Raw genomic sequence first — 14,626 nt, 5'->3', positions numbered from 1 at the left:
CAGCAATCAACTCTTCATCCTTTGCGTAAGCAGCAGAACGAATCTCAGAAACGGTATGCTCAAGATCTTGAATTTGAGGTATGTAACAACTAATCTCATTCTCTGCATTTTCATACTTAACTTAGATCGCATCAAGCCTAGTCTTCAAGTCAACGATCTTCTGGCAAGCGATCTCAAGCTGCAGAGAAGTGGGGGCAGAGATATTGGACCCCTTCAAAGTGAAAAACTCAGACTCCAACATTTTAATCTTCTTGGCAGAAGAATAAGCTTCAGTTGCCATAATTGTTGCCATCTATTTGGCAGCCTTAGAATCCCCTCAGTCAAGGAGCATAGACTCGGCAACTTGAATCGTCATTTTCTGCATCATGGCTAGCAGAGTCCTCATATACTGGGTCTTATGCTTCGCAAATGAACTTGGGCAAACAACCCTTATAACGTCATCAACAAGTTTGGCACACGCGTCAATGTCTTCAAGCAAATCAGGCTTTAAAAGCGCACAGATCTCAACAGACTCTCTAGAAACAGGCTTGGTGGATTTCTCGCGCCTATGTGAACAGTCTCATCTTTCTTAGTAGGCAAATTAGTCTTAACAACAAGAAGAGTAAGCCTTAGCACCACTTTAGCAACAAAGTCCACTGTATCACTCTTCATAGTAGCAAGCATCTCCAAAGGTGAACCAAACCTAGCTTCCAACGAACGTCTCGATACAAGCATCTCGACAGTAGGAGAACCCTCACAAACAACGGAGGAAGCCTTTGGCTTTTTCTCAACCGACATCTTTTGAGCAAGCAGGGAAGATATCTTCTTTTCACCTTTATTCACAGTAGGCTCCACGAGAGCGATCAAACAAGCCAATGCATTCACTTTGATCTGCTTTATCTTCTTTTTCGGGGGCATCCTATATTTCTCCTGGTAAAAAGGACTAAGCAACCAACACTATTCACGGTACTCAACAGGGATACCTAAAACAATGTGCACCTTCTTCATATTTGGAGAAATCTTAAGAGTTGAGCCAAATTTTGAATCTACATAGAAAGAGGATGATAATCAACAAATTAGATAGCAGCTCAGCAAGCATAGAGCAGCCTAAAGATCAACTTCGACTGCCCACAAGCCAAGCCTTGCAATTTATCTTTCTTGACTCAATTAAACAGTAGGGGAGCTTAGCCCATGCTAGCTTTTCCCTTATTATTCTCTCTCGCACCAGCAGGCAGGAGGCTTGCATGCCCAGTATTCTAGCAGCCTAGGAGGCCCGTGACCTCATCATTTCTCTCAATCGCCAACCTGGCCCACGTCAAGAGCCCATAAGGCTTGAGCCATGTGGCTTGCCAAGCACTGTGCCCTAAGTGCCTCAAGTTGCAGCCCCAGTCGTGGTCCATGCCACACCATCTTCGCGGTCCATGCTAAGCCGACTCCTAGTCTCTGCCAACTGATTTGTTGCACCACCCCGACGACTGCCTTGTGGCAGCACGTCCAAGAAGAAGACAAGGAAAATTAAATTTTTCTTACCTCGGTGCGGCGTGGAAAAGACAAAGAAATCAACAGAAAATGGTTCTTTGCACGGGCAAGTGATGCAAAATATATAAGCACACAAATTAAACCCTCTTTTGACAATTGTAGTATATGTATAAGTAAGGATCGTTCTAGACCAGGGATTAGGAGGGATTGCTAAAACACTTGAAACTAACTAGAAAACGTAAAACTAAGTTTAAAACACTAAACTAGACTCAAAGAATGCGAAACTAGACTCTAATACACTAAAACAACTCAAATAACTCAAAACAGCACAAAACAAGCTAATTGACTCAAAACAGACACTAAGAGTGAATTTGGACGAAAATTGGTTTTAACTTGACTTAAAACACTTAAAAACACAAACTAAAATAGTTTATAACTAATATGACTCAACAAAGTAAAGGGGGAATTGGTTTTGACGAACTTGAAAGTAAAACAAGTAAATTAAAGACTTAGAGAAATCTGCACGAAATTGGGGAAAAATATGGATGATTGGTTAGCTAGAGTTCCTTCTCCACACATGACATACTTCCATACAAATTAATGTTCAGTTGTTCTTTCGATAAACCATAAACCTCAATGCCCCAGATTAATCGTGAATTGCACTAATTAACCTTCAGATTTTCCTAGTTTCATTGAATTGGACTCGGCGCCGACAACCAAATTATTCCTCACAAGTTCCCTACATGAATTGCATAATAGAGATACAAGCAAAGATCATTAAGTTCTACGAAAATCATAAGCATTGACAAGGCACTTGTAACTATGAATTGCATGATACTTATGCCAAGAATTTACTTAACACGATCATGACCAGCAACCTCCACTACTCGTGAATATAAGTTCATAGTGATTAGGTGAAACTCCCTTATATTCTAGCATCAAATTCATGCATGCAAACTAAGTGTTGACCCTCAATCAACATACAAGAATAAGTTATCAATCAAACCGTTAAGTAAATTGCATTCAAGGTTTATGAAATCATAACTGAAAGTAATCAATTCATATTGCAAATATGTTCATGGCTTTGAATTCCTTCTAGCAAAAATGGGTTTAGCCACTCATGTTCACAGAACAAATATTATTAAACATAAACATTGAAAACAAAAGGTTGAAAACACCTAAGAAACGTTCCAGTGATCTAACTTGAATAGCAAGCACGTCTAAGAGTCTCTTTCCTTCTCCTTTGCTGCGGCACAAGGGATAGGTGATGGTTTGGATGGTTATTTGTATGGAAGAATGGCTTAAGGTTGTGTAAGAGGTGCGGCAGAGACTTAGGTTGATCTATGGATGTGTGTTGGATGGTAAGAATGGTGTAGGATGGATAGGTAGATAGGTGGATGGAATGGCTGAGGAGAAGAGAAGAGAGCCCTAAAGGGTGCGGCAATATGTTATTTATAGGGCTAGGGTACTCAGAAAATAATAGGAAAGGTTTATAGCTTAGCTAATTTGTCCTACAAGAATTAAAAGGCAGAAATTAAAGAGAAAAGGAAAGGGATATGCGGCAAGAAAAGGGAAATGCATTTAATTGTTAGAATTTAAGAGAGAAAAGGGAAGAAGGTGCATTTTAGAGCATTTTGGAGCAGTAGGAAACATTGGCAAACATTCCTTCTTTGAGTAAGAATCCTCATTCTTCTAGGAATCCTCATTCTTCTAGGAATCCTTCTTCAACTAGGAATCCTTCTTCAATTAGGAATCCTAGCATCTTTAGGTCTTCAATTTCGTCCATACCCTTTGCTCCAAGCCTATGCTATCAATTTCATGCTCAAAACTGCTCCAAAATGCTCTAAAATGCACTTTCTTGCTTCCTTAGCCCTTTGGACCTACAAACACACGAAAATAGCTTAAAATACTAAAATAACTAAGAACTAACAACATAAATGCAAGAAAACAAGCTAACTAAACTAAGAACTAACAACATAAATTCAAGAAAACAAGCTAACTAAGTCGCATAAATATGCTCATATTAGCAAGCAAAGAAGAATGATATGGGATGGGGAACAAATATCCTTTAGCTTTCTCTCTTTCTTGTAGGGATAAATAATTGTCCTCTGAAGTTGATTTAATCCTCTACTTAAGGTAGGCTTAAATAGGCTTTGATGGCGATTTACTTCTCGTTCCTAGGAGAATCTAATTCCAAATCAAAGTGGGAATCTACATCAAAATAGGAAACAATCTTATGTTTCCTTAAGCAAGGGAAGATCTATACACCTGCTGCCCTTTCGTACAAGCAACCCAAAAGGTGTGGGGGCATTTGTGGAGCCAAAAATAATGAAGAAAATTATGGAGGTGACACATGGACTTTTGGGCGAAATGACAAAATTACCCTCAAGGCACACCGGGATTCCCACACGCATGCAATGGACAATAACGGCTCAATCAAGGAAGAGTCAAAGGTGATCAAAATGGTATTTTTTTCAAATCCCTCTCATCACTCTGAAGGATTTATTTTGAAAAACATGTTCATTTGAATAACATCTATAGCATGCAATTAACAAATTAAAGGCGGAATCATGCTTGTATGCATTCAAAAACAAAACATTACCCATGAAATTCAAAGCCTAGTAGATTGGTGAACCAATAATCAACTCAAAACAAAGTGAGTTGAAATTAATACCTTTGTAGATTCCTCTTTGCATAAGCAAAGGCTAATCACCCAAAGAGATAGGGCCTTCATTCCTTGCTTCTTAGATCCATGGATTTGGATGGAAGAATAGGTTCTCCAAGTTCCCAAAATTGAGAACCTCTAAGTCTCTTCACCAAGGTTTGATTGTAGAAGAAATGAGTGACCTTGGAGTAGTAGGATTGCTAGATGTACCCTCCAAGGTGTTGGCCTCTTTAGAGAGAAAATGGAGAGACAATTCTCACCCATTTTCACCCAAAATAAACCCTTAATCACACTTTTGAATATTTGGCTATAAAGTCATTTATATAGTCACTTCTTTAAGTGACCTAAATAACCAAAACCCTAATTCATTCCATATGGCCGGCCACCTTGGGGATTTTGGGCTTTTGGGCTTTAATGAATCTTTATTCATTAAATTGTCATACAACTTAAGTTAATGGGCTTGACGTTCGAAGCCCATTGGGCCTTAAGGTCCAAAACTATCCCGAAGTCTTTAACGAACTAATTCGTTTGATTAATTAACATATTAATTAATCCTTGCCATAAATAAATGATTAAACCATTTAATCATTCTTACTCATTTCCGTTTAATCTTCAATCTCCACCTTTTATGGTGTGCGATCCATTAGGTTCCTTTTAGCGAGGCAGTGGGCGATTAAAACCATTTTACATCGATTGTGAATTGAAACAATTTTCAATTCTCCCTTTAGTGGTTATACACGTATAGGGCTTCCACAAACCATGGTTGACGCCTAGCAGCATGTCATGGTTACCCAAGCTAATCAGAAGAGGTTAGAGAACCTATTCAGTTCGGGATTACAAATGCAATACGGTCCTTCTCTAATCTAATACTCTTGACCACATTGTTTGGTATGATAGTTTATTTACTCATGTCTACTATCCAATGTGAATCGTTTGCTTATATGATTTCCTTGAATGTGATTTGGAACGCATTCCCCAATCTCATTCATACTCTGGCCAGAGATTCCAAATCATATCATAGAGTATTCTCCCTCAACTGTTTGAAGGTTAGAGATCCTTTGTTGCGCATTTACTTGTCTCCATAGCTAAATGGCTTAACCCCAACGATGCCGTGACACCCCTAGGGGGTGAATTAGACATAATCAAAGATTAAGGACTTAACCACAAGACAACTGTGATGCCTTAGGTCAAAGGACTACTTTGCATTATCCCAACCATGAGTTCTCATGTGACATGGAATATAAGAACTCTTCGTTGATCACGTTCAGTGAACTCATTCTCTTATTGAGCACCTACGTACTTGTCTTGATGTCACACACACCAATGACTCGAGACTAGTCACTCTCCCTGAGAGAAGACACAGTACGTACTGATCTTAACGGACTGTCAATGCCCAATTGGTAATCCTATGATCAGGAACATTTAGGATGTGTCTACGAAAGAATGGTCTCATTAATCTAACTTCATTAGATTGCATTCTCCCAATCACATATTCCTTGGACTTTATCGTTTAAGCATATAACATTTATATGAGACGGCTCAAACAATAATTTTTGCCCTTTATATGTTAAACTAGATTAGTTTAACATTTGAAATGTCCGTAAAGTATCATCATATGATTGGTTTTAGGGCACATTTCCAACAATATCCCACTTGCACTAGAGCCAATCAGCATTGGTCATCAGTGATGATACCTCTTCTGTAGTCATTTCATAAATGGCTGAGTAGTAGGCCTAGTCAATGGATATCTATATGTGTTATCCACAGAAGCAACCTTGAGAATAACGACGTCACCATTATACATGATTCTCAATCATGTGGTTCAGTCTCTCATTTGTGTTCGGATCTTGATGAGACCTTGATTCCCAGGCTTGAGCTATCGCCCCATTAGTGTCATACACTTTCTTGTTGGAATCGAATAGAGAGTTCATAAATGAACTTTCCCATCCAAACAACATTGTTGTAAACTTCTATATGGCAATATATCTTGCATTCATAATGGAACACACTAAAGTCATTACTTTAATGTTTCCATCCAAATATCTCTTTAGTCATAATAAAGAGATATTTGTTTATCTCTTCATTCATAATGAAGAAACATCCAATGATGAATTAGATTCATAATCTAATACATTTACGCTTCCATTACGTTACTCTAATTCTTCCTCATTCTTTGAGGAATCTATCCTTAAGTATTTCTTAAATACTTAAGGACTCACTTGACAGTTGCCACGGTTCTGATCCTGGGCTTGCACTGATATCGTCTTGTACCGTTCTAGGTACAACTCATATCAATGTTTTTCATACAATATGAAATACATAAATCACCTTTCTGCTTATGCATAAAGGATTCAATTTACGCATTATTTCTATGGGAGTCAAAGGGTACGTTCCTTTTAAGAAGGGCAACTTGCTAGTCTCACTAGAATCGTCCTTCTTATTGAAGTTTATCATCATATGAGAAACTTCCTAGCATCCATTGTCTATTATTAGGGATTGATATAATCCAATTATATCATGAAATATATCATTATAGATTTCCATCCCATGTATATAGACTATATCTCCCATATACATTCTATCTTCATATAATGTATTAAAGTCATAACTTTAACGAAGAAGTATTCTTTTCATTTCCAAAATTAATATATCATATATACTTAAATTTTAGGAACATGATTAACTCCCACTAATCTTTTGTAAAACTCGTAAACAAAAGATTCATTTACATCTTGATGAGAAATCAAACGATTTGATCCTTTTTCCTCATAAAATGCAAATAGCTCCCACTAACTTGCTAAGATCCATGATGGATGGATCTCTACAACTTACATGTCTTGTGATTTATAGTTTTGGACATATATTATCAAGACTATCTTAATAATGGTTTCGGAAACCCATATTATGTCAAAACATTGAATCACCATTTTAGTTGTAGCTAGCAATCTTCGAATTAATTGAAACCAAGCCTATCTCAAAGATGGTTTCTTCAAAGTCAACCATTCTCTTTGATTGTAGTTACCTTAAGCTACCAATTAGCTATGAAGGTTTCATTATTTCGAGTCAAATGGTACTTTACCATTTCCTTGAGTATATATCGTATATGCACTCAATGTAGTCATAAGGATTTTCATTCTTATCGACTACCTTGGAGCTTGTGGTATAGGAACTAGGTTGTTATATTTGTTGATTACTTCCTTGTCTCTCAAAGAACCCATTCTTTGAGTTCTATCTCTCGTTCATTTGCTCTTAGGCAAATCACATTGTAGGATTACAATGAACTTCCCAACAAAACAACATTTGTTAGTTGGTTTATAGAAGCGATATCCAAAAGTTATTTTAAGGATATCCTACAAGATTGTTATCAAACGAATATTGCTTATTAGCACACAACCCCAAATCTTTAACATGCTTAAGATTTGTCTTTCTTTTCCAACTACATCTTATGGAGTCATGAAAATATTGGAAGATCTTCTCATTGACAATCATATTGTTTTAGAAGTATATATCCTATATATGGGTAATAGATAACATTTAACGAACTAAATCTTATTCGAGTTCGTTCTTCTCCTAATGGAGAAATACATTATCTTATGATGCTATTTTCCTTGATATCTTTCAAGGAAACTCATCTAAAGTGTTACCTTTCCTTGGATCAAATCTAAGGAGGTAAATACTTTAGATATCTTACTCATCTATTTACATTTCTTGAATTCTTTGAAACCTTTTGCAAAGTATTCGGACTTGTGTTTATTCAAAATAAACTATAGTCCAACCGAGAGTGATCTTCGGTGAATGTCATATAACATGAGTAGTATTATGTTGTGGACAAGTGCCACTAACATCTAAGTGAATTAACCTCAACAACTTTGTGATTCTTTCTTCTTTCCAAAAGAATAAAGATTCGAACATTTCGCCTCCATACAATTTTAACAAGAAGGTATTGGATCCGGATCTAACGATCCAAAGCGTCCATCTATGACCAACTCGTAATTTATGTTTTTAGAGGTATCACAACTTTAGTTGGGATTAGTCACTACCTTGCAACCTTTTGGGTTTTAAGCATCATTATTTTCTAAACAGTTAACACTACCATATTATCTCTACTATAGAGACAATCAATTAGATTACTATAATCCAATTTCTTTGGTAGTTCATATGAGGAAGTAAGTACTATCTGCTTTCGCAGAGATCTATATCTTATTCACGTTCCGTATGTGAAGCACCTTTTCTTCTCTCATATATCTTCTACTTCTTATTAGTCACACTTTTACAACGATTTGTAAAACATAGTTACTAATACGAAATCATGCATTCAAGTAGAAGAACCAACTGTTTTGAACTTTTCAAGAACATTTTTCAACACCTTCGAAAGGTGTGTTCTTGACACTTGCAAGACATTTCTTGCAAATACCCCTTCCAATGTCCATCCTTTCATAAAGAAAGTTTGTTCTATTGGAGTTATTTATCTTCTTTATTTGACTTTCACCTTTGACTACATTAGTCATGGTCCCTAAACTCCCACTATCTCTCTTGAAACCTTTTTCAATTGTGTTATACACATCAAACAATTTGGAGAGTATGTGGTTATTGTTCACTACATAGTTTACCATAAACTTAGTGAACCATTAGGATAGGGAAACAAAGGTAAAGTCCTTGCCTAGTTTCCGTCTCGTTAAGTGGTTTAACACTTCAACACTCAATGATTCAAAATCATCATAAGTCCATGTTAATGGACTATTTTTGTCAACCAACCATTATGTTCTAAACATAATTACAAACTTTCAAGAGTTGTACAAGGCAAATCTCATTTCTTCATACAACATTTGGAAGTGAAGAATCATGGCACATTAAGTGTCCAAGCCTTTGTGCTTTCTTCTCAAGTTCCTTGTTCATGTAACAAAGAAACAAGCACTAAGTGTTTGCATTGATTAAGGGTTGTTCAAAGCAACTCTTATTTCTTCATACAACAATTTGTAATTGAAGAATTATGACATTAAAAGTGTTGTCCTCTTTATGATAGACCTTTTCTAACATATTCTTCTAATGATACATTATCAATAGGAAGATTGTGAGGATGAGACTACTTAGGTACATTTACAAGCCATTAAAGACAATCTATGGTTTTGTAGTACCAAGTCCGTAAACTAAACGTTCGGCTTTTATTTGTCAAGTGTTGGATAACGTTTGCAAATATATTGGTAAACAAATACATAACGTATATAAATTGATTGATTTTAAGCCATTTGATTCGGGTCTTTAAATCAAATAGCATCACCCACTATTTTTGGCAAATTCCATATCCCTCATTGGAATTCGAGAGTTTTGGATGAAACTCTTAGTAGGTTATGGGAGGTTCACTATTACCAAGCCCACCTCACGATGATACGATATATGGCTAGCAACAATAATAATGAGAGAGTACGCTTACTCATTTGCAACTAATGCAAGTACCCATCTTATTTGGCCTCTAGAGAATGTAACCTCACAATGATATGATATTGGTTCCATTGCACTTAGTTAAGTTCTTCCCACCATGCTTAGTGCGTGAAGGGGTTCAAGAATAGCCTCACGATGATACGATATATAGCTATCCTCGTTGCCTACACTCACCTCATCATATGTATATAGACTCCTCCTGAGTATAAGCATGCACTTTGTACTTCCCCATGATAGGGTGAAGCCGGTGTACAAGTCATAAACGATTGGAACTACCATGGTGGAAGGCCACGAAAGAATGTTCTAAGCACTCTCACGCTTTCAACTTAATATTGGTTTGGTTGAGGGTTTTAGGTCTCATCACATATCAATATACATTTTAATCTCTATTAAAACAATTTTGGTCCTATTACAACTATTGGTCCATATGATTGTTTTAGTTGTACATAATACTCCCGCTATGCTTTTAAAACGGTTTTTAAAGCAAGAGTATATGATACTACTAACATAACCTTTGCATTCATTTAACGGACTATATAGTTGCCTTAGGGCCTTAGGATGACTATGAACCTTTGTTTAGATTCAACACGAGCCTTGTGTTGAATCTCGGTCTAGGGATGGAGATTGATTTTAGTTACGCGTTTAATCACATTAAGGCGTGTTGTCTTAGGGGCGTTGGACCCAATTACTTCATTTTCATGCATATCATATAAAGCAAGAAAGAAATACTTCAAAGTAAAGGATGAGCTTATGCTCATTACAACATTTGCATAAAACAAATTACCTTAAAGTAAAGAAGGACTTATGCCCTTTTACAACATTTGATCAAATCAAATTACAACCAAAATCTAATCTACACATTCCCATGGTTCAAACAAATTTGAAACGCTTTTCACATAGCTCAATTATATTAGGCTTAGGTTCATAATCATCCTTTAATTAATTAACGCTTTAACTAATTAATTGAATGCAACATTTTCATTTGGTTTTTGTATCCATAAAATTGATTTAAGTGGAGCTAAACAAAATGAAAATCCAATTCTCATTTAAAGAGACAAAACAATTTTGTTCTCATCCTATTTGGGCCATCATGCAATAACCACAACTTTTTGGGCCATATTGCGAAAACATAAACTTTTGGGGTCACTTTGTAAAAACACAAAAGTCACTACTTCATGTAAATACAACTAGAACCCAAAATTTAAATAAATTCAAAAACTTCATTAAAGGAGCAAAACAATTTGTCCTTTAGCGTTTTTAGGCCTTAACGTCAAAACGTAAACTTTCGGGTCAAAGTACAAATACACAAAAGTATCAAAACTTTATGTAATTGCATAAAAGCCCCAAAAATACCCTATTTTATTAGGGTGGCCGGTTTTTAGGGATAAAAATGAGTGGTGGGTGTTTTGATTTATTAGTTTTGTCAAAAACAATCAAGTAGTGCTTTCACCTTTCATAAAATTAATATATGTTTTGATAATTGATGTTTCCATCATCATTTATACAAATATTTAACACTTTAAATACTTTCATAAAATTAATATATGTTTTGATGATTGATGTTTCCATCATCATTTATTCAAATATTTAACACTTTAAATACTTTCATAAAATTAATATATGTTTTGATGATTGATGTTTCCATCATCATTTATTCAAATATTTAACACTTTAAATACATGATAAATCATTTGAAAAACATATAACATAAACTTTATGAAATATTCAAAACTTTGAATCAAAACACAAAACCTTTTTGTTCTTGGCAAGAACATCAAGAACAATGAAGAACATCCATGAAAACCCATAAGAGCTCCATGAATGTTTTCAAGCCATAAAACTCAAATTTTCACCATTCAAAATGGTGTTAACATCCTAGGGTACTTAGGGGTTCCAAAAGTCACCTTAAAACCATTTTAACAAGACAAACATGAACCCAAAAAATCACCCTTTGGATTTGGCCGAAAATCCCCAAAATCATGGCACCAAATTTTAGCTCCAATATTCATCCTCATATGAACTACATCTACAACATTTGAGATGGCAAATTTTCAAACAAAATTTACATTCAAAGAAGCAAGAATAAAGCTTGTAACAATTACAACTTTTAAATCATAAACTTATGAACTACAAAACCCAAAAGGATTCACCAACTACTAGACCTAGGCTCTGATACCACTTGAAGGATTTATTTTGAAAAACATGTTCATTTGAATAACATCTATAGCATGCAATTAACAAATTAAAGGCGGAATCATGCTTGTATGCATTCAAAAACAAAACATTACCCATGAAATTCAAAGCCTAGTAGATTGGTGAACCAATAATCAACTCAAAACAAAGTGAGTTGAAATTAATACCTTTGTAGATTCCTCTTTGCATAAGCAAAGGCTAATCACCCAAAGAGATAGGGCCTTCATTCCTTGCTTCTTAGATCCATGGATTTGGATGGAAGAATAGGTTCTCCAAGTTCCCAAAATTGAGAACCTCTAAGTCTCTTCACCAAGGTTTGATTGTAGAAGAAATGAGTGACCTTGGAGTAGTAGGATTGCTAGATGTACCCTCCAAGGTGTTGGCCTCTTTAGAGAGAAAATGGAGAGACAATTCTCACCCATTTTCACCCAAAATAAACCCTTAATCACACTTTTGAATATTTGGCTATAAAGTCATTTATATAGTCACTTCTTTAAGTGACCTAAATAACCAAAACCCTAATTCATTCCATATGGCCGGCCACCTTGGGGATTTTGGGCTTTTGGGCTTTAATGAATCTTTATTCATTAAATTGTCATACAACTTAAGTTAATGGGCTTGACGTTCGAAGCCCATTGGGCCTTAAGGTCCAAAACTATCCCGAAGTCTTTAACGAACTAATTCGTTTGATTAATTAACATATTAATTAATCCTTGCCATAAATAAATGATTAAACCATTTAATCATTCTTACTCATTTCCGTTTAATCTTCAATCTCCACCTTTTATGGTGTGCGATCCATTAGGTTCCTTTTAGCGAGGCAGTGGGCGATTAAAACCATTTTACATCGATTGTGAATTGAAACAATTTTCAATTCTCCCTTTAGTGGTTATACACGTATAGGGCTTCCACAAACCATGGTTGACGCCTAGCAGCATGTCATGGTTACCCAAGCTAATCAGAAGAGGTTAGAGAACCTATTCAGTTCGGGATTACAAATGCAATACGGTCCTTCTCTAATCTAATACTCTTGACCACATTGTTTGGTATGATAGTTTATTTACTCATGTCTACTATCCAATGTGAATCGTTTGCTTATATGATTTCCTTGAATGTGATTTGGAACGCATTCCCCAATCTCATTCATACTCTGGCCAGAGATTCCAAATCATATCATAGAGTATTCTCCCTCAACTGTTTGAAGGTTAGAGATCCTTTGTTGCGCATTTACTTGTCTCCATAGCTAAGTGGCTTAACCCCAACGATGCCGTGACACCCCTAGGGGGTGAATTAGACATAATCAAAGATTAAGGACTTAACCACAAGACAACTGTGATGCCTCAGGTCAAAGGACTACTTTGCATTATCCCAACCATGAGTTCTCATGTGACATGGAATATAAGAACTCTTCGTTGATCACGTTCAGTGAACTCATTCTCTTATTGAGCACCTACGTACTTGTCTTGATGTCACACACACCAATGACTCGAGACTAGTCACTCTCCCTGAGAGAAGACACAGTACGTACTGATCTTAACGGACTGTCAATGCCCAATTGGTAATCCTATGATCAGGAACATTTAGGATGTGTCTACGAAAGAATGGTCTCATTAATCTAACTTCATTAGATTGCATTCTCCCAATCACATATTCCTTGGACTTTATCGTTTAAGCATATAACATTTATATGAGACGGCTCAAACAATAATCTTTGCCCTTTATATGTTAAACTAGATTAGTTTAACATTTGAAATGTCCGTAAAGTATCATCATATGATTGGTTTTAGGGCACATTTCCAACACACTCCTCATCAAATCCTTATTCAAAAGGTAACTCCCAAATTTCCTATTTAATTTAGGATTAATTGCCATGTTAATTGCAAGATATTATTTCACATATAATATCTTGCAATTATTCACCCAATCACACCATATATGGCCGACCACTACCCTCCAAATAGGGCCGGCCACTCCCTTATAAATAGCCCTATTATCCGACTAAAAAGCTAAGTCATTTGCTACCCACAAACTTCTAAACACATTCTTTTTAGAATTCTAACTTTGGCATCGGGGATTCTTCGGCCAAAGCGCTCCATTCATCATGGGCGCGTAAGGCTTTTGGCCTTATTCTTAGGTGTCATTATTTTGAAGGTGCATTTTCATCAAAGGAGAAGACGGTAGAAATTTGCATCCACATTGCTCATTCCGTAAAATCTCTAATGGTGTTGGCAACTAAAGTAGGCAAATTGTAATGTGGTAGCTTATATGGCATGCTGCCTACTCATTTTCCTTGTCGACAAAATTGGTTACTCCAATGAACTAGGTCTGGAAAAAAAAATTGAAAGAATTGAACCCGAACTGAAAAACTCAAATTGAAAATCTTGCAAAGTTTGGTAACCGAAGCAAAAAAAAATCTGAAAATTTCGGTAACCATTGAAAATTATAGAAGACTAACAGAAAACTTAGCCATTTCTCTCTTTTATGCGCGATCTCAAACCTAGACTTTTTGCACAAACTCTCTCTCCCTCTCGACCTACCACGACTCATTCCTCACCATTAAGGGGGAGCCTCCTCACTTCCAGAGGCCATTTCTTAAGCCTCCTCACCCCTCTCAAAGCCTTACTCTCATTATAGAGGCTCTCTCTCTCCCTCACAATCCTCTCAGAGAAATATAATATCAGTGTGGACGTAGCCCAAACATTGGGGTGAACCACGATACATCTTGTATTATTTACTTTCTTGCAGATTCACGATCGGATTTACGTTGTTCCAATACCCCTCCGGTTTTGTGCATCAACAGTATTAAAAGTAGCAAATCAATATCATGAAGGCTACATCAAATCCCTATTAAAAAAATTAATTACTCATAGC

Source organism: Malus domestica, chromosome 10 (assembly GCF_042453785.1).
Source record: "Malus domestica chromosome 10, GDT2T_hap1".
In the NCBI taxonomy this organism is placed as follows: Eukaryota; Viridiplantae; Streptophyta; class Magnoliopsida; order Rosales; family Rosaceae; genus Malus; species Malus domestica.
Note: the sequence above shows the minus strand (reverse complement) of the source record.